At 37.0% G+C, this 19,566-nt stretch overlaps 1 protein-coding gene across 5 annotated transcripts in view; it reads right to left on the bottom strand.

Annotated features, from left to right (window-relative positions):
* The window catches only part of LOC124644745 (F-actin-monooxygenase Mical), a 67,120-nt gene extending 48,962 nt beyond the window's left edge, over positions 1–18,158 (bottom strand). For 4 of the 5 annotated variants that reach the window (XM_047184246.1, XM_047184250.1, XM_047184249.1 and 1 more), the window contains exon 1: positions 17,879–18,158. The gene's annotated coding sequence lies outside the window, so the exon portion shown is untranslated. The remainder of the gene's footprint in view (positions 1–17,878) is intronic. The other variant, XM_047184247.1, reaches the window with a different exon arrangement.
* Positions 18,159–19,566: the final 1,408 nt, after the last annotated feature.

Raw genomic sequence — 19,566 nt, 5'->3', positions numbered from 1 at the left:
TGAACTGTATCATGCGTAAGACTGACGAGCGGATGCTATAATTAGTTATTATTTATAAGGTTATTACATGCTCGTAATAGTGCAAAGTGCAGTAGCTATGTATTGGTTCATTCACTTATCAACAACCCGTACGTTGTCTTCTTGTTACATGTACTCTTGGCTATGTAAAGGTATATTTATCTGCTCTATTAATATTGTGATAAAGGATTACTGTGATTGACATCAGGCCCGCCGCTAGCTGTTTGTTCGCCCGCGTGCAAAACTGATTATGCCGCCCTACGACTACATACGTTTTGACAAAAAATATATAAGGGGGGGGGGGGGAGCGGATCCAGGGGGTCCGGACCCCCCGCGCCAATTCATATCCATCTTACTTGTCCAACAGACATGCACCGCTCTGATTGCAGAAAACCCACCTACTTTTGGATAAATAACTATTGCAATACATAACATACATTACACATAACTTTTTATTTACTTGAAATGTTCAGAGTAACCTAAGCAGTCCTGGGTTAGCCCATAAGCAAACTAAGCAATTGCTTAGGGCATCAATGCAGTGCAATCATTACCCAAGTGTATTACCCCTATGTATTGAAAGATTGTGATTAACTTAAACTAACGCACTTAAATATCTATAACAATGTTTAAAGTCAGTAAAATATGTTATTTGGTGGGTTTCCCGTTGAAAACTTATAAGGCACATGTCATATGTAAGGAAGCGCGAGCGGAGCTAGCGCGAAAATTTTTTAGTCTAAGGACACAAAACAAATAAAAACCACTGTAAATTAACAAAGCAAAGTCAAAAAGTAAGATATGCACAGAAGTGAAGTGCAAAAGCCGCGAGCGAAGCGAGCGCGATTTTTTCCTTAGAGTTTTCATGAAGTAAACATATTATCATAAAAAGCCATAACGGACGTGCGCGAAAAATGTTTTTTCGGAATTGAATGCCTCAACAATTAAACAAAGACAAAATGCGACATCTGACATGGAGCCGCGAGCGCAGCGAGCGCGAATTTTTTTGGGGATGCAAAGGGTGAAACAGTCAAAATTGACCAAAGCTAGGGCGGCTTTTTCTGAAATTTTATTGGTTTAATTTTGCCGCCCCCTAAATAGCATTTGCCCCACGCTACGCCACTGGTTGATCTTAAATCGTTTTTAAGAATCTTTAATTTTGAAAATGTCCTTTCAACAGATGTACCTAACTGAAACCGGCAGTGTAAGTAATATTCTTAGCGCTATTGCTGTGTTCGGAAATATTGAAATCAAATCATTAGTAAAAAGATATTGTATTTTTTAAATATTACGTGATAACTCGCTAGATTTGCCGCCCCCTAGGACGTGCCGCCCGCGTGCTGTGCACGCACTGCACGCCCGCTTACGGCGGGCCTGTTGACATTGATTAAAAGTCCCCTTAAACTACAGCATTTGAATGTTATTGAGAACCCATCAAATTATTAGGCACAATATTTCATCATCTGCCTAGCCTTTTCCCAATATGTTGGGGACGGTTTACAGTATAACCGAATGCAGCTGACTTTACAAGAAGCGACTGCCTATCTGACCTTCTTAACCCAGTTACAACCCAATACCCGTGGTGAGACCGGTTGTCTTTCTGTCATCTAACTACCCGTAACGACTGCTAAAGATGTTCAAATGACAGCCTGGACCTACAGTTTATCTTGATTTACAAGGTACGATACCTGATTGTTTCAAATGATCATAACAAAAGCATTTTCCTTTCATTATGACAAAGCGACATTAATAAATAAACAAAGAGATCTATTTTAAAAAATGATTGGTATCCGGATACAAGTGCATAGCAAATTAATAATGACATAAATATCTATCTACATTATATGAGTTCCTCAAAAGGCAAACGTTGTAAAGGTTCTGTTCCGACCTAGGCCTTTTACGCGCGTGACTGTAGGCCAGCGGCCCACAACCATCGCGGTTACCCAATGCGTCAATAGTCGCAGTAAAGAGATGACTGACACACCGTCACCTGTTTCAGAAGGGTACCTTTAAAATGACGATTCAATTGCTACAAAACTAATGTCGACATACTGACATGTAGCAATTACAGGCAGTTAGAATTTATATACAGCAGCTGATATAGAGATGCAACAGATTTATTTATTTATTTAATAACCAGGTGGTTCACGCGGGTTTTAAAGCGTACCGAAGTCCCGACAGAAAAGGACTATCTAACACTGAAAGAATTATTGAAGTTTCTGTGAATTTCCCCAAGATTCAATTTGTTGAAAATGTCGCATGCAAATCAGGGCAGTAGTTTTGGGTACAACGCGGGAGAAAGACGCGGTGGATACACCATTTTTATGAATAATTGATGAAGATTTTGATCAAATAAACCGAAATCCGTCCCAGCTAGTTTTCCACCAAATTCTTTAACACGACTATTTCTTGTAACATATTAAAAGCAGTAACTGTTATAGTTGAAACATCCCACGTAAGTGTACGCACATTCATTTCATCCATTTACATTACGAGTATAATCTAGATAGTACAGATTAAAGGGGTTTTAGATACCAGTAGTCACGGCGACATTTACCATAACAATGGTAATTTTGACGTAACTGTTTACATTGAAGTTAAGTTAATGGCTGTTTTCGAGGATAGGAAAATAAACCCTATGTAACACGGAAAGAGTGTAATCATCCAACAGTAGATGAATTTTTCTAATTGGTTCAGTAGTTTTGGAGCCTTTAAGGTACGAACAAGTAAAAAAAAATCCTCTTTCCTATATTAATAACTTCATAATTCTCCACAATAAGTATTGTATGGTAGGACATGGTCAATGCACATTTTGTTATATAGCAATAAGATCTCCATGAATTTGAACTTATGTTTCAAACCGATTTTCCAGCGAATTCCGAACTCCAAGCCGAAAACGTACTTCCTAGCACTCTAGTGTTATAAATAGCTGCATGAATTCAAACATTTACGTATCTTAAATCTAATTCTAGCAGCGTAAATCTGAACTACGTCTGAACGTCTGAAACCAGTGAACCCGAGCAACTAGAGCCACGAAAATCACCCTCTCTATTTTTGATGCAGAATATAACATGCCAAAATGTTAAAGACAGTGCACACTACACTATCAAACATGTTTAATTGAAGTTGTGAATGTAAAGGAGTTTTATTAATAACGGCAGACATTAATCGAAAAGAAAGTTGGTATAGAGTTTATAAGACTTAGGCCCAAGTTCATCGACAATATAAACGTCAGTTTCTTAAAACAACTAGGTATTTATGTACTGTGAATTTTCACGTCAAAAGTTCAAAGTAAACTGTTGTTTTCCGAAAATCGATCTTTTATGTCGTCGGCGAAAATGGGCCTCATAGCTATCTACGTGAACAATGTAAGCATCTTTTTACGAGACAATGTAGGTTGACACCCCGATATTAAAAATTGTAAATATTTGTGCATCGCCCATCCTCGATAAAGTCCAAGTTATCGGCATGACAACCTCAGTGCGGATACAGTAATTGAAACAATACATCTAGCCAAAGGGAACAGTTCCCTTTGTGGGTCAACACACTGTAAGATGATGCACACACTTAACATTGCGAGGCAACGAACTCGTTTGCAAGTCAAGACTTATCGTCTGTACAGACCATTTTCAAGGAAATGGACTGTGTTATATTTTCTTCCTACAGAAAGTACATACATTTACAACATGGGTTTTATAAAAAAAAAAAAACAATAATTTTGTCTTTGTTAAAAAGGGCAATATATATATCCTCCTCCTTTTTGGGAAGTTGATTAATAAAGAAGACAAATTAAAGAAATTCAAGCAATACAAAGTTACAATAATTTGCCATATTATACATATAACGCATATATCTATGTTAAAATATGTTATTATATGTTATAAAAGTCGTGGTGGCCTACTGGGTAAAGGACCAACCTCTCAAGTATGAGGGCGCGGGTTCGATCCCAGGTCAGGCAAGTACCAATGCAACTTTTCTAAGTTTGTATGTACTTTCTAAGTATATCTTAGACACCATGGACCGTGTTTCGGATGGCACGTTAAACTGTAGGTCCCGACTGTCATTGAACATCCTTGGCAGTCGTTACGGGTAGTCAGAAGCCAGTAAGTCTGACACCAGTCTAACCAAGGGGTATCGGGTTGCCCGGGTAACTGGGTTGAGGAGGTCAGATAGGCAGTCGCTTCTTGTAAAGCACTGGTACTCTGCTGAATCCGGTTAGACTGGAAGCCGACCCCAACATGATTGGGAAAAGGCTCGGAGGATGATGCATATATCTATGTTAATAATGACATTTGCACCAAATCTTCCTGTTTATTACCTAATGTTAAGCTATTTGTGTCACCTGGTAACAGATATAGGTAACTAACAATATATTATTAAAATAATATTTACAAATATGCAAAATCATCAAAAATTAATAGTAATTCGTATGCACGAAAATAATTTTGTAATAATTTGGAAATGTTAATGTTTTATTTTTAGATATGTATTTACATTATTATCATATCCGTATATATGTTTAGTTTCTGCGCATCAAACTAAAACTGGATTGAAAATCCCTGAAGAATATATTAATTTTATATCAGCGAGTACTAACCAAATATGTTCAAAAGTATAAGTATGTTACTAGCCGATTTCCCGCGGTTTCACCCGCGTCCCATAAGAACTACTGCCCGTACAGGAATAAAATGTAGCCTATGTTACACGGAAGAGTGTAGCTTTCGAAGCCTTCAGGGCACAAACACACAAAAAAAAAATCCATTTTTTATATGTAAGTATATATTTTAAAATCCATACATTGCGAGGATAGAGAAATTGAATTGTTATATTTATACGATTATGAAAATCGTAGTAATTAAGCGTATAATGTGCGCCGACCGTTACACTAGGCTTATTAATGAACAGCGGTACATTCAATCTCAACCTTCCGGTCTTGTAATTAATACCATTTCACTTCGAAATGTTCCACGTGAGGTGCAATATGCTACAATTTGCATTCAAAAACTTCTAATTGGTGTTTTTTGAGTTCAATTAACATATTATTACGGAGTGTTAATTTTAGGAAAGTTTCGTAAAGACTAATTAGAAAGTTTGTTATGTAAAGTTTTGTTATTTAATGTTTAATTATCCCGATTTAAAACAAGAATTTTATGTCAAAATAAAGACTTCTAGAACCGCATTATTTTATACAAATTGTTAATATTTTTACGTAATGCATAAATTATTATATTATTAATAAATAAATAAGAGCCAATAAAAGTGTGTCTGAACCAGTATACCAATTATTCTAAATATTTATGTTCTGAATTTATTCACAAGAACAAAAATTGGCTAGAAATAAAGCTGAAATCATCAGGATACACACTTTAGTTACCGAAGTGTAGTCCAATCGACCTACCTATTCAAATCGATCAATCGAATCACCATCGATAAGCCCGTACAAGCGCAAGCATTTGAATATCGAATAGAAATTGCTGCCGACGATCGACAGCACAAACCGGAAAATCTGCAACGATTTGTAATACACGCAATCGATAAATCTGAACATTGGTTTGCATAGAAAAGTCGTTAGTCGTTACGTGTGAAGTGGCCTTATCAGATATCTTTTTTAACTGTATTTGATGTCATAAAGAATGATACTTCACTTTTTACCACTCTTTTAGGAGTTATTACCACAATTTTTCGTTCGACATAGGAGTCAGCTGCGTTTCCCAATAAAACGTGACCCTACCCATTTATATTGGGATGGACATATAATCGAAATCAAATAGTGTCAGCAGAAATATCTTCTATTGTTTTACTAAACATTAATAGAAAGAAAGTGGTGCTAATTACCAGCAGATTATAAAATCCATCTCCTAAAGTCATAAACTATCCAGAGTACATCAAAACGGACGCCTGACACATGTATTAATTAATTTAAGAAAAAAGAGACTGGTCTCAGCATCTCATTACCGAGCACGTCGTAAAACCATCTGAGTGAGACGTAACTCGACTCACATTCACTCGCTACCATTTGCATCATACAGTGCAATCAAATCGTCGTATCGTCAATTATTATATCGCTTAACAATGTGGATGATAGACCAATCAGTCAGTAGGCCAAGTGCTTTGTCATACGCGTTTGAACGTAGCCTCTATGTCACAGACCACTGTAGTTTGATTGTGATAGAGAACATGACTAGAATAGGTCAGAAAGACCTCTTAAATGAAATTTGCCCAAATATCCTACGATTATTACGTATGTCAGTTTTAATATGTATCTACATAAGATAAAGCACGTGACGTCATCGCATCGGAGACAAGCCGCCTACTCAGAATCGGTGAGCGCGAAATGACGCCCCGACCTGAGGTGATGCTGATTGCCACCGAGGCGTGGGCGCAATCCCTTATGCATACACACATCTATGATATCAGCACTCATTATAATTAGACCAAGCCGATAAAAATACCTCCTGTATATTTATTATTCCATCAATCCCGATGATAGACTACGCTCATCATTTGCAACATCAACGTTGTGATAAAAATAGCCGGATAATTAATTATAGTGATTATTGTGGACTTGATGATCAAACGTGTCATACAGATGTATATTTAAATACAGATAGGTAGGTGAATGAAGATCGTTAGATTATTAACATAAAATAATCACTCTGCGAGTCCAGCAAATATCAATTAACGATCAAGGCTGGTTGCATAAGCATAAACATTAAACACTGGTTACGAGTGATATACAAGGTTTTAATTGCTTTTTAGTATTTACATAAGTCGAGAAGACAAGTTCAGTAGTTGAAGGTCATGTAAAAAGTGAATTACGAATAGAGTGGGTTCTAATGTCACCGTTGACTCAGTGTAATAAAAATAATAGCTCATTATATATCTGCTAAGATGTAAACATTGCATTTTGAGTACGCCGGATGAGTGTGGCTGACTCACTACGTCCGTATTATCTCTGCCCACAGAACAACTCAACTACTTATTTATGGAAGAAAGACTCATATAGTGGATAGTCGTCACATTGTAGGTTTCGTAGTATGAATGATTATTTACTTGATTATATCTTAAGTACACTTAATGTCAGACCTAAGTATATTCTCCTGTATTCATAAATCCGATTCATACGAACTACTAGATCTTATCTTAAGTAGACCTAGAAGCGTCTTTACTATCATTTAAGCGAATCAAAGTATTGACGTTCCCTCAAAATACATGTGACGTTCTTTTTAGCTGAGAAATCATATAGCAAGACCTCCCTTTCAGAGATTCTGAGTAACACCACCTGTTCCGAATGACTCAATAGTGCTCTTGCAAATAAAATCTTGGTATATGTATAATAATATGCAATAAACCTTTTTCCACGAATAATGCTTTCGTTGACATCTCTTTTAGACCCACTTCATAAAATAGACCATCAAGTTCCATACTGTTAAACCATGCCATATTCTCGAGACCAAGTATTATGATTATTTATTTGATTTACAGCGGAAACTCAGAAGTATGAATTTAATGTTCATAAAGAGTTATTCTGTTTCGGCGTTATCAATTCAAGTACTAAGCAAATTCTGAAAATTGCTTATCTGACAGAAGCCGACAACACAACAATTATTGTTCTAGTTATGTTTATTCTCTCTGCGTTATATTCCACGGATCATTCATCTTTTCTATCGTCTACGGTGCCATGTTGAGAACGAATAGCCTAGGATATATCTCTATTCTCGTATCTTAAAATACTAATGCTTATGTGTGTTTATGTGTTAATAGGTAAAAAATTCTTATCCAGCAGATAAGATAATATTGCATCAAATAGTTCAGTGTACAGATTGCCGCGGTATTTTGATACTGGCCTACAGATTAAGACGTGTGGTGTCTATGTATGCTCCAGAATACTTTGCAAGTAGGCTACACGCCCACGTGCCAAAATCGGAAATATGGAGGAAGAAGTATCCAGCAGGAGTGATCACGTGCGCTCCTCAAGGAGAGTCAGCAAACCCCAGGACCAAGGCCTCCTGGGGCTGCGGGATTGTTCGAAAGAGTTACTTCGGTCCTGGTACATGAAAGGTCTACGAAGAAACATGATGGTTTTAGTCAGTAAGAGACTGACAATCCCTGTGACACCCACAACGGGACGGGTCATTTGATGATTTCCCGATCAGAAGGAGCCTAACGTAGAAGGGTTCCAGTCAGTAAGAGTCTGCCTCTGCTGCACCCAAAGAGGCACTTGACAACTTCAGATGATTTATCACCTTTAAAAAGAGGACTTCTGGATCTATTTTTGTTTGACTGTACATATTTATTATTGTAATTTTAGTACAGCACTCTCAAAATAGATGAACTGCGAGCGACCACGCTAAAGAATATTAGTTTAAAAATATACACGCAATATCGTATCTAGATGACTCTCATACTATAACTGACCACGGAAAAGCTACAAATAGTTCCGATATTTATGTCTTATTAAAAGATTTTCATTTAACAGTAATTTTGTGTCTTTATCAATAATAGAGCGAGGTAAAATTTATTAATTTATAGTTTAATAATTTAAAAAAAAAGCATAAAAGCTTTTTTTATAAAATAAAAAAATGAGCTTGTAGCAAAAATACCGAAGTTACGCTTTTATCAAACTAAAATTATAATTATTACATTTGAAATTAAAGTTGAATTACTTAATTTCCATTATCAATTTAAATCAAATTATAGGATTATTATAACAGATTACTACACTTTTTTTATGAACATATTCTTGGCGTGCTTTCAAAAACAATGTTTGTACCGTCTTGTTAACAGGCTTCGTGTTATTGTTATTGTATGAATCATTATTATTGCAAAGCTTCTGAAAACGAAAAAACTTCGTCTAAAAACGTAACAAAATTCACCCAGATGATCGCTATGTCAGATTGCTTGTTTATATCCAGCTGTTTCTGTCATCATCAAGCCTGTTCTAGAGCCTTTAAAATTAAAGTTTGCTGACCAGAACCTGGTCAAAATAAAGACTTCTGACTATATCTCCTCCGCGAAATATTTATTACTAAATTAAGTAAGTACTTTTCAAAACTTCGGCTTAAAATTAATGTCCCTACATATTATAATAGACCATTGTATGTACAAAACTCTTCTCCCTATCATTTGAGATCATGAGATATAAACACTGTAATTAACATTTGAAAATCTTACTTCATTTCTTAAATCATTGTGCTCAAATCCCTAACCAATATTTAGCAACCCGTGGCATATCTCTCGGGCTTCCGCGAATTTTCATAATAATTATTATGCAAGCGTCTCGTGTGAGGTGGGAAAGTAATTAAGTACCTAGTAATTATACGGCGTTGCGAAACTTCCTATTAGACTATTCGACAGTTATCGACAAGCTAATAGTAACCCGGAATACTAGACGATTTTCCGATCAGCCAACGTGAAAAGAATGATAATGGCCTTTAATATTTAGTTTCATAGATAACTGTCACTAATAAAATGAACGAAAAATGAACTGAGTGAAATGTTTGTGACACTCACACCAAAACCGCTGAACCGATTTCGGTGAAAGGCGTGATATGAAGACGGGGCAAGCTATGCTTTAACCCAGTGCAGGAGAAAGCTCCTTTGGGATGCTAGCTAAGTCTTGGATAAAATCAACATATACAAAATCTAGCCCATCTTATGTTAAGCATATTTTTATAATAACCGCGCACTACTCGAGGTGATGAAAGGAAACCCCGCAACGTTTTTACTCATATTAATTAGACTAACATACAAACGTTAAGAAGTCAAGCCCCCCAGAGCGTACGATCTGGTCGCTCAATATTGAGGTCAGCCAGCGAGCCAAATGAGCAACACTTATCTTATATTTAACTAGCTTTTTCTTGCCGTTTTGCCCGCGACCCGTGAGAACTACTGCCTGTAGCTGGATAAAATATAGCCCATGTTACTTGGGAAGAGTGTAGCTTTCTTACAGTGAAAGATTTTTTTCAATCGGTTCAGTGGTTTCGGAGCCTTTCGAGTACAAACAAATGATATTACATTAAACATATTGAATGTATAGTTGTACAATCTCGCGGTTCTACCTGCATCCCGAATCTAAACGAACATACATAGAAAAGTAAACTGTAACTCTCGCCGTAGTAACTATTAAATAATCTGTGTTCTCGTTCTCAAATAACTCGCACTGATTTATACTCTTTCAAATCGTAACATTAGTTCTTAAGATTAGCGCGTTCAAACTAACTCTTTATTTTTTGTCACCACATTGCAAATCTTCCATCGAGTGAAAAGATAATTTAATAAATTCCCCAAGTACTTATAAGGCGATGTTATTACCTGTGTATTGCAATTGTATATTACTTTCTTAATCATAAAGTCGCAAAAATATGTGTCGCCATACAAATTGTATAGACGGGTCACGTAGCAATTGATCCTATACCAATAGATATTGTAAAGCTACACAAACTTTTTTGTTTGAATGACCCCTTCTGCTGTGGGTGCAGCGTGAGGGAGTGTCAGACTCTTACTGATTAAAACCCATCATGTTCCTTCTTAAGCTCTTTACGTACCAGCGCCGCGGTAACTCTTTCGAATAATCCCTTAGCCCCGGTAGGCTTTGATCATGGTGGACCCCACTAGGGTTTACTGACACACTTTGAGGACCGCTCCCAGCTGAAGACTAATACATACTACGCTGTGAGGTTTGTTTACACGTGCTAATCTCATGAACTACTGGACGAAATTGAACTTCTTATATAGCCCATTCATTATCGAGGATGGCAATAGCTTTTTCTCCGGATGCACGTTGTTTCCACAGGACACGAGTGAAAGCACCGGCAGAAGCCAATTTATAACAGTACTTGAGTGAAACGCCTATGTATTTAGTCCGTAGTTATTTTTGGTTGTAAGTGCCTTCAAGGAATAACTGAGAAAATGGCTCGGAGTCCCAAGGGCGTTGGAAGTGAGGCATGTCACTATCCGTACGGAATAAGAATAGGATCTCTATAACTTTCTTTGGAAGTTATTTATATTCAGCGAACGTATATAACCTTAAGGTACAGTTTTATTAGGTATTTGACATAAAATTCCCTTGGTACACTGCTGGCGTAGTTGATAGACCTACTTTTATTGTTGTCATACTAATACATGTTATGTACGAGAAAGTTTGTGTTTCATGTCCAATATTGATCAATATTTTTTATGTAAAATACAGTTTCGTATTTAAGACAGATGGATGATGAAGTAATTAGCCACGAACATATTAATCACATTATTGAACTAATATGCAAACATCATTATCATCATCTCCGGAGCCTTTTCCCAACTATGTTAGGGTCGGCTTCCAGTCTAACCGGATTCACCTGAGTACCAGCGCTTTACAAGGTGCGATTGCCTATCTGACCTCCTCAACCCAGTTACCGAGGCAACCCCTTGGCTAGGCTGGTGTCATACTTACTGGCTTATGACTACACGTAACGACAGCCAAGGATGTTCAATGACAGCCGGAACCTACAGTTTAACGTGCCATCCGAAACACAGTCATCGGTGTCTAAGATATACTTAGAAAGTACATACAAACTTAGAAAAGTTGCATTGGTACTTGCCTGATCTGGAATCGAACCCACGCCCTCATACTTCAGAGGTTGGTTCTTTACCCACTAGGACTAATATGCAAACAGTTTAGTTTAAAAATGTGGAACCAGAAAGACTTAAGATTAGCAAAGTTGTGACGCCAAATGACTAACATCGTAGAGCTAAAGTTATTTGACGATTACCTACCCAACTGTGCAGAAGTTCATTGAGCAACCACAACATTCACACGGCTCTTGGTAAACAAACAAAGAATACGTTCATACGATCTTGTATTATAAGGAAGGACGGCCACGAATGCCATATGCGGTTAATAAATACGTTGTCTATAAACATCTTAGAGCATTCAACTAACTGGAGACGACATTGCCATGAGTACTCCCTGCCAACATACGAGACCAAGGGTCATACGTATCGTATGTAATGTGTACGTCAAGATTATGCTTGTCATTGTCAATTTGTCGTGTAAGCGTGCGTAAATATGTGATCGAAAATGCGTAAGCTATCACAACTGTTGACACTATTGTTGGCAGGTATTTTCGTATCCGGTTGGTTCATTGCTCTAAAATAAACATAAGTACCTACAAATAATATGAAATTGTTCGTTCATAATGACAATATAATAACTCAGTACTCATGGATTTTTATACAGAAACTACAAAAAAAACACATTTTTACGGTCGGTTCCGGGTAATTTTCGGGTCGGCTGGACAGATCGTGATGGGTCCTTGACACTGGTAGATTGAAAACTTGAATGTCAAAAGGTGTAAATTACTTAACGTAAATTTAAGGCAAGATTGTCCAGTTTAAAAGATTTGTGTGAATCCATATTAAGTATATAATTAAACTTATCACAGCAGTGGTCAAAGCTTAATCGAATAAATAATTGATGAAAAAAACCGGCCAAGTGCAAGTCGGACTCGCGCACGAAGGGTCCCGTACCATTATTTATAAAACGGACAAAAAAAACACGTTTGTTGTATGGGAGCCGCCAAAAATATTTATTTTATTCCAGTTTTTAGTATTTGTTGTTATATCGGCATCAAAAATACATCGTCTGTGAAAATTTCAGCTCTCTAACTATCACGGTTCATGAGATACAGCCTGGTGACAGACGGACGGATACTAAAAACAGACAAAGTCACGATGCACCACTAGTGTTGTAATACGGGTTTCTTTGAACTACTACACGAGTTCCGTGAATGAGGTTCGAGACCAATGTTTAGCAAAACCAAGCCATTCTGAACGGCGTGCCTGCTGCATAGCAAGACGGTTTTTAGAACCATGTACTGGTTTAGTGGTCCAATTACATGCCAAATACTCTATAAGTATTTTTTTTTATTTGGGACAACTTTTATAACAAACTTCTCAAAATAAACTAAATAGTTTCAGTAGTAACTTGCTTTTTTTCGCGTTCCAGGGTGACTACTCCTGGTAGGGTGAGACTGTTCGAAAGATCGAGTTACCGCGGCCCTGGTACACAAAGGGCTTCAGAAAGAACATGATGGGCTTTAGTAAGCAAAACTCTGATTCCTCCTGCTGCACCCAAAAAGGGTGAGTTTTTATGAAATGAAAGGAAGAATATCTTAAAAAAGGGTAACTATACTGCTCACCCCCTATAAGAGCATAATCAATTCGTTACTCCTGAGTGATCCTGACAATTCAATAAAGGTTTTCTAATCCAGTTTGAGTATCAGAGTGTATAGTGAACCGCCTTTAGTAGTAGGTTTCTCTTATCATTTTTCCTTTGAAAATGGGTCGATAAACCCTGCTAAAGGTAACTGCCCTGTCAATTGAATATCCTCTTTCCTTGCTTACAGTGACAGTCTGACAGAGTATCACAAAAAAGGAATTTAAAGTACTAAATGGTTGGTAACAAAGTGTGTCGCCAATTTTCTTATTAGCTTGCCACTTACTGCCGGCATTCAATAAGGAGGAAGCGTGCAATCTTCCCTGCACCCTGATAAACGGTCGATGCTCTCATATTGCGTAATTTGCTATTAGCTGTTTTCCCGCGGTTCTATCCGCGTCCCGTGGGACCCACTGCCCGTACAGGGATAAAATACAACTCGGAAAGAATGCATCTTTCCAACAGTGAATTTTTCAAATCGGTGCAGTGGTTTAGCACAAACAAACCACAGAAAAATGATCAAGTGCAGTTCTGAAGTTGGCGACTAGTATTATCACGTGAGCCCAAAATATATAAATGGCCCGAAGATGCTTGACGAGAACTGTATTCTACGCATTGTTAGCGTCATAAGTGGCCACTACTGTAACTTTTATTCGGTGTCCCTATCTTAAGTTTGAATAAAGAAAATCCCAATATCACTTTGTAGGTTCGTATTATAACGACTGTTGACAATATTGTCACTGTTCAAATCTTAGCAATAGTGAGAACAAGTAGGGCAGACCCACGCACACAATCCACATCCTTAAGCCGTGATTAATTAACATTAAATTGGGCTCGAAGAATATTAATGAATGAGAAACGATTACATACAGAGTAGAATAACAAAATTGATATTAGATCAGAGTCAGAAATAACTGTTTGAAGTTGGTAAGAAATAACTAGAGAAATGTCGACATTTTTGAGAGTAGTTATTTAGGCTGCGTTCAAATAAGACTGACTGTCAGGCGCCGAATGTCAGCGTCTATTGCATAGTACGCATAAAGTATATAAAGTAAGTAGAACTAAAGTTCACACCTAACCGACGATACTAATATTATATTTACTTGATTAATACTCACTTTTTAAAGTGAATATTAACGTCAATCCAATAAACTGACATACAGTTTAGTTTGAACAGCCTAAAAGCCAACTGCGAACTTGTCCTACGCCAATGCAACACAGTTCACAGTTAGATTATACTAAAGAATTTCACGAAAACATAGCAAGTGACCACAAATGTGTTCGCCCTTGAGCCGAGCCTACAACAGTGCTCAGTGAAAACACCATAATATCTGACGTTGAACAGACCTACGACCCAAGGTTGCCCAAGCCCATTGAATGCTCGGGATTTATGTATGTACTGTTCTAAAAATTCTACTACAAGTGTACATCTAACGTAGAAGTAAATCTGACGCAGTAAAATACTGTTTCTAATTTTAAGAGAATAAAACTAACAAAGCACTAAAGTTAGGACTAGAATAATATCTTTACCAATATTACAAAAAATAAATCCCCTATAAGCTCCGAAACTACTCAACTGACTTCAATATCGGAGGGTAAGAATAAATTGAATCGATTGATTCTGAAATAGATCGTACAGCTGGCCAGCGAAATGATTGGTTTAGTGAGCCAAGACCGCAATTTTTCAACAGGACACCGTAGTGATCGACAACTATCTACACTACAACAGTAACAAGGTAAATAACGCTCGTCAAATAAGTTTGCCTCTCTGAACTTCCGAGGCCAGCCATTAGATGCCTTGACTTTTGAAAGTTTTTGCACTAATACATTAGATATAATGTATAAGATATATAAGATATAATATATTAGATATAATGTAGAATTTTAGTTATTCTTAGTATGCATGTTATAGTCACGGAGAACTAAATGACTACCGGAGATGTCATAACGCAATATCTCCTTAGAAAGTAGCGCGCCAAAATGCGAGTGTTTGGCGGACGAGGAACGTTACTAGCTCCTTCAAACCGACCCAGTTTCTTCAAAATAAAATCACCAATCAATCAAGACCAATCTTTCACAGCTTATCACACAAATATTGACTGTATCGGGAATCGAACCTAGGCCCATCAATTCAGTGGTTTACAGACATAATTTATATGAATCTAATGTCACAATCTCTAATCGAAATGGATCGGTTGTAAATAAAGAACAACAATATTATGCATCAAAAATATGATATTTCATGTGCAAGTGCTCTGACTGCAGGCGAGTCACACTTGGCTCTCTGCCAAGCCCCGTGCGATATCGAGAACAATATGTATAGGGTACTAACCCACCACGATATAACGCCACACCTGCATCGCTATTCTCTCGAATACTTGATTTCTGACAGGACCCCAAAATCGGGCAGATTTAATTCTATCTCTGTATTTTAGTATCATCTGCACAGCCTCTTCCCAAGTATTTTGGAGTCGGCTTGAAGTCTAATCAAATGCAGAGTACAAGGAGCGATTGCCTATGTGACCTCATCAACCCAGCCGGAGAACCGAATACCCTTAAGTAAGACAATAATAGTTGTCAAACTAACTTGCTTCTGTCTCCCTGTAATAACTGCCAAAAATGTTCAAATAACCATGCTTCTAAAATCCAGCTGACTGATTATGATCATCAGCAATCATCATATCCTCCCTTTAAGGCTGTGCTAATAGACCTACAAGTTATGCAGATACTGAAACTTTCAAACACCCAATATCTATTATTTGACTGTCAAACTAACCCCCATAAATGGTAAACTACTCTTAAACTTTGATGACGAGCACTATGGTAAGTATTGAGCAGGTTTCTACATAATACGTTCTAAGCAATCAAATATTATATCATATAATATCATATGACTGTAGTAAAGTTGAAGCTTTATGATGTCTTAATAAGTATTTTTAATGTTGTATAGTGAATAAACATTCTCAATATCAATTTAACTTTACTATTGCTTTAAAACCAATCCCATAATCTCTCTATCATTTCCTAGTTCTGTGTGACTGATGATTGAGGCATATTGTACACCTTTTCTGTAGATCCGTAGATCTGTAGATGGGTGACCATCTTGTAACAATGAATTGTTCCGTGTTTCAAGCAGCATTAATTAGTAGACCCCGGCTGCCATTTCAACAACTTTGGCAATTGTTACGTGTAGTCAGAAGCCAGAATGTCTGACAATCAGTCTTACCAACCTATATCGGGTTGCCCAGGTGGCTTGGTTGAGGAAGTGTGATAAGTATCACCATGTATAATACTGGTACGCCGGTGCATTCTGTTAACCTAGACTAGAAGCTGACTCCAACATAAATGTGAAAAGGGTAGGCAGTTGATGACACTGACTATTAAATAAAAACCATATTAATAACTAGCAACTTAGTTAAAAGTTCCTTTGTATTACACTTTGGCAAACAAGTTTACTGCAGATCATATTTTGAGCTGGAATCCGCTAATTATCTAATGGGTATACCTAAGTACCATTTAAATGATTATAATGATATCTTGTAATTGATTTTGTGAATGGTAATTTACTGATTATAGAGAACAATAGTATAATTAGATATTTACAATAGTGTATCTATAATTTGTAAGCAAATTACAAATTTTTAAACATTTTCAATACAATAAAGCAACATCATCTACCTAGGTCTTTCAGCAGCTGAGTACCGGTGGTTTACAAGGAGCTGCCTATCTGACATCCTCAACCCAGTTACTCAGGCATTCCAATACCTCTAAGTAACTGGTTGTCAAACTTACTGACTTCTGACTACCCATAACAACGGCCAAATATGTACAATGACAGCCGGGACGTACAGTTTATCATACCCTGCAAAACTCAGCTATTGGTATCCAAGATATTGCACTAAGAAAGTACATACAAACATAGAAAAGTTGCATTGGTAATGCCTGACCTAGAATTGAACCCACAGTCATAATTGAGAGGTTGATTACCCGCTAGGCCACCATGGCTGCTGTACAGCATAAAATCACTATTATATCAAATTGATACTACTTTTAGAAACAATTAGTAACAACATATTTCCTCATTTCTCTTTGCTTATGTTAATGCAGCAATTTAAATGATTGATGTTCTTTAATTAAGCAATAAAACTTGCCTACTTGGTAGCAACCTGCTTTGTTGTCTATACCTTACCATAAATGTGCATTTCCTGGTTCACTAGGATTATAGAAAGTGTTTACAAATTCTTACTTTAAAAGTTAGATATATTTCTTAAACTAAAAGAATATTAGATACTGATTGCTATTTCTACAATACAAAAACTTTGAAGAATTGAATGAAGGAAATAATGCACTGTAACAAATAATGAGACAAAAATAAAAACTTGAAGCAAACCTGTCACTTCACAGATGTAAATAAAACCAAACAGGTATCACTTACTCTGACAAAAACGCTAGTCAAGAGAAATAATCGCATTTACGTATCTAAATTCGTATTCAGGACAGCCGAAACCGAGTTCAGAAAGTGTTACACATACGATAGGTGAATGTACGCGGACACAAACTAAAATTAGAAAAATTATATCTAAACTGTACTAAACTCAAGCTAACTATTTACAAGGCTATTCCCAACATCTCCAACCCACATCGCCAGCATAATATAAAGTTCCTTACCTTAATTAAGGTCTGCAAATGAGTAATTCGTTTTTGGAAGTCGACACTTTATTTCTAAAAAATCCTTTTAGAAATAAATACACACTGTCCATTGTTACCAAATCATCGTTACACTATTCTTGAACTTTGCGCACATAATGTATTGTTAGAATAATACACGATTTAGTCAAACCGTGGTATATTACAACTATACTGACCTGAAAATCACTAGTAAAAACACTCCCCTTGTATCGCGACTGCGACCATTGCTACTAACTAGTACTAACGTTTATTTTTTTCGATACGACACTCACTGACTCACGAACACTCACTTGTCCATAGACTATCGTGCGAGAAAAAATTGTAAGGCGCTCACTAGACGGCCAATTAAATTGTAACATGGTTTCAACTGACAGTGACATTAGTATTACTATGTATAATCTATGCTTATACTAATCTGTGGTCAAGACACAGACTTCGATTGCCGCTGTCCGCCAAATGTCAATGCCGCCAAAGCATGCCACGAAACTCCATTCGAGTCCGAATTTCAAAAAGAAGATAGCTTAGCACTTCGCCGAAAAGAATTGCCTCCACTCGTTCTTAATCTTTCGTGCTGGTGCACGGTAATTTCGTTTCGAGTTAATCTTCTTCTTTAATTGTAGCGTTTAGTTTTATTGAAACGCATACCGTATAGTAGATTACAATAGTAGATAATTTATAATTAAAAAAAATAAATCTCAATTTTATTAGAATGCAGCTTGTTTTATGTTTGTTCACCAACAAAATTCACAGGCGGTAAAAGTTTGAGGTATTTTTTGCTGGGAAAAATTAAGTTCACTTCAAATGAAAATAAAAGAGTACTTAAATGAAAAAACGTGAATCAAACATACTTACATTGCTACTCAATAGAAAGTCGCCCTGGGTGCTAACTCGTACTAAACTGCCACTACCGGTAGTAAACCTCCTTTTGTACGTACATATAAAGGCTGTATAAGAATTACTGGTTGGTTATTTGTTAGAGTTATTGGTTATTCGTGGTAAGTGATGGCGAGCTTGTACCCCGCGGTCTAGAAATTTAATAGAGGGCCCAGCGTATGATAACGCGATCTCATGTGAATTTCTCGAACTACGTGTGAAGGCTTCCAGATGATATCAAATTGACGATGATGACGAGACGGGGAGAGGGTTAATAAGCACGTGTAAAGTTGCCCTTCTTTGTCAACATCTCAGCGATCTTATTTGCCCGTCTGATCCAGACTGTTTCACGGAATCCACAGGAAAGGAGTGAAATTAGACACATCTCTTATTAAGACTTCAGGCCATGCTCAGGCCCCTGCCAGGTTTTCTTCGGCAGCAGAGACACGTACGTTTTATTGTACCAAAATGTTGTCGCAGCGTAACACTATTAAAGCGATGAAGACGCCAGATATTTCAGTCGGTGATTTCAGGGCAAGGAACTGAAATGCGTGGTGGAAGGGGAAAGGCATTAGAGGTCATATAGACCAGCGGATTGAAGACTTAGGTTAAAATAGACTCTGTCTGATTCAGACACGGTGAGAGGTCTTCATATGTTACATGAGTAAGGCTCGTGACACGACGTAAGAAATGTTGGTGGAATTAAAATAAATAATAAAAAAATAAAATAATGTTTATTGCCAAAAAAGCAACTTTACATTGTGGTAGTTACCGTTGAGCCACAAACTAAGCAC

This window comes from Helicoverpa zea, chromosome 31, assembly GCF_022581195.2.
Source record: "Helicoverpa zea isolate HzStark_Cry1AcR chromosome 31, ilHelZeax1.1, whole genome shotgun sequence".
NCBI lineage: Eukaryota > Metazoa > Arthropoda > Insecta > Lepidoptera > Noctuidae > Helicoverpa > Helicoverpa zea.
The sequence above is the reverse complement of the archived record's forward strand: the minus strand, read 5'-3'. Positions and strand labels throughout refer to the sequence as shown.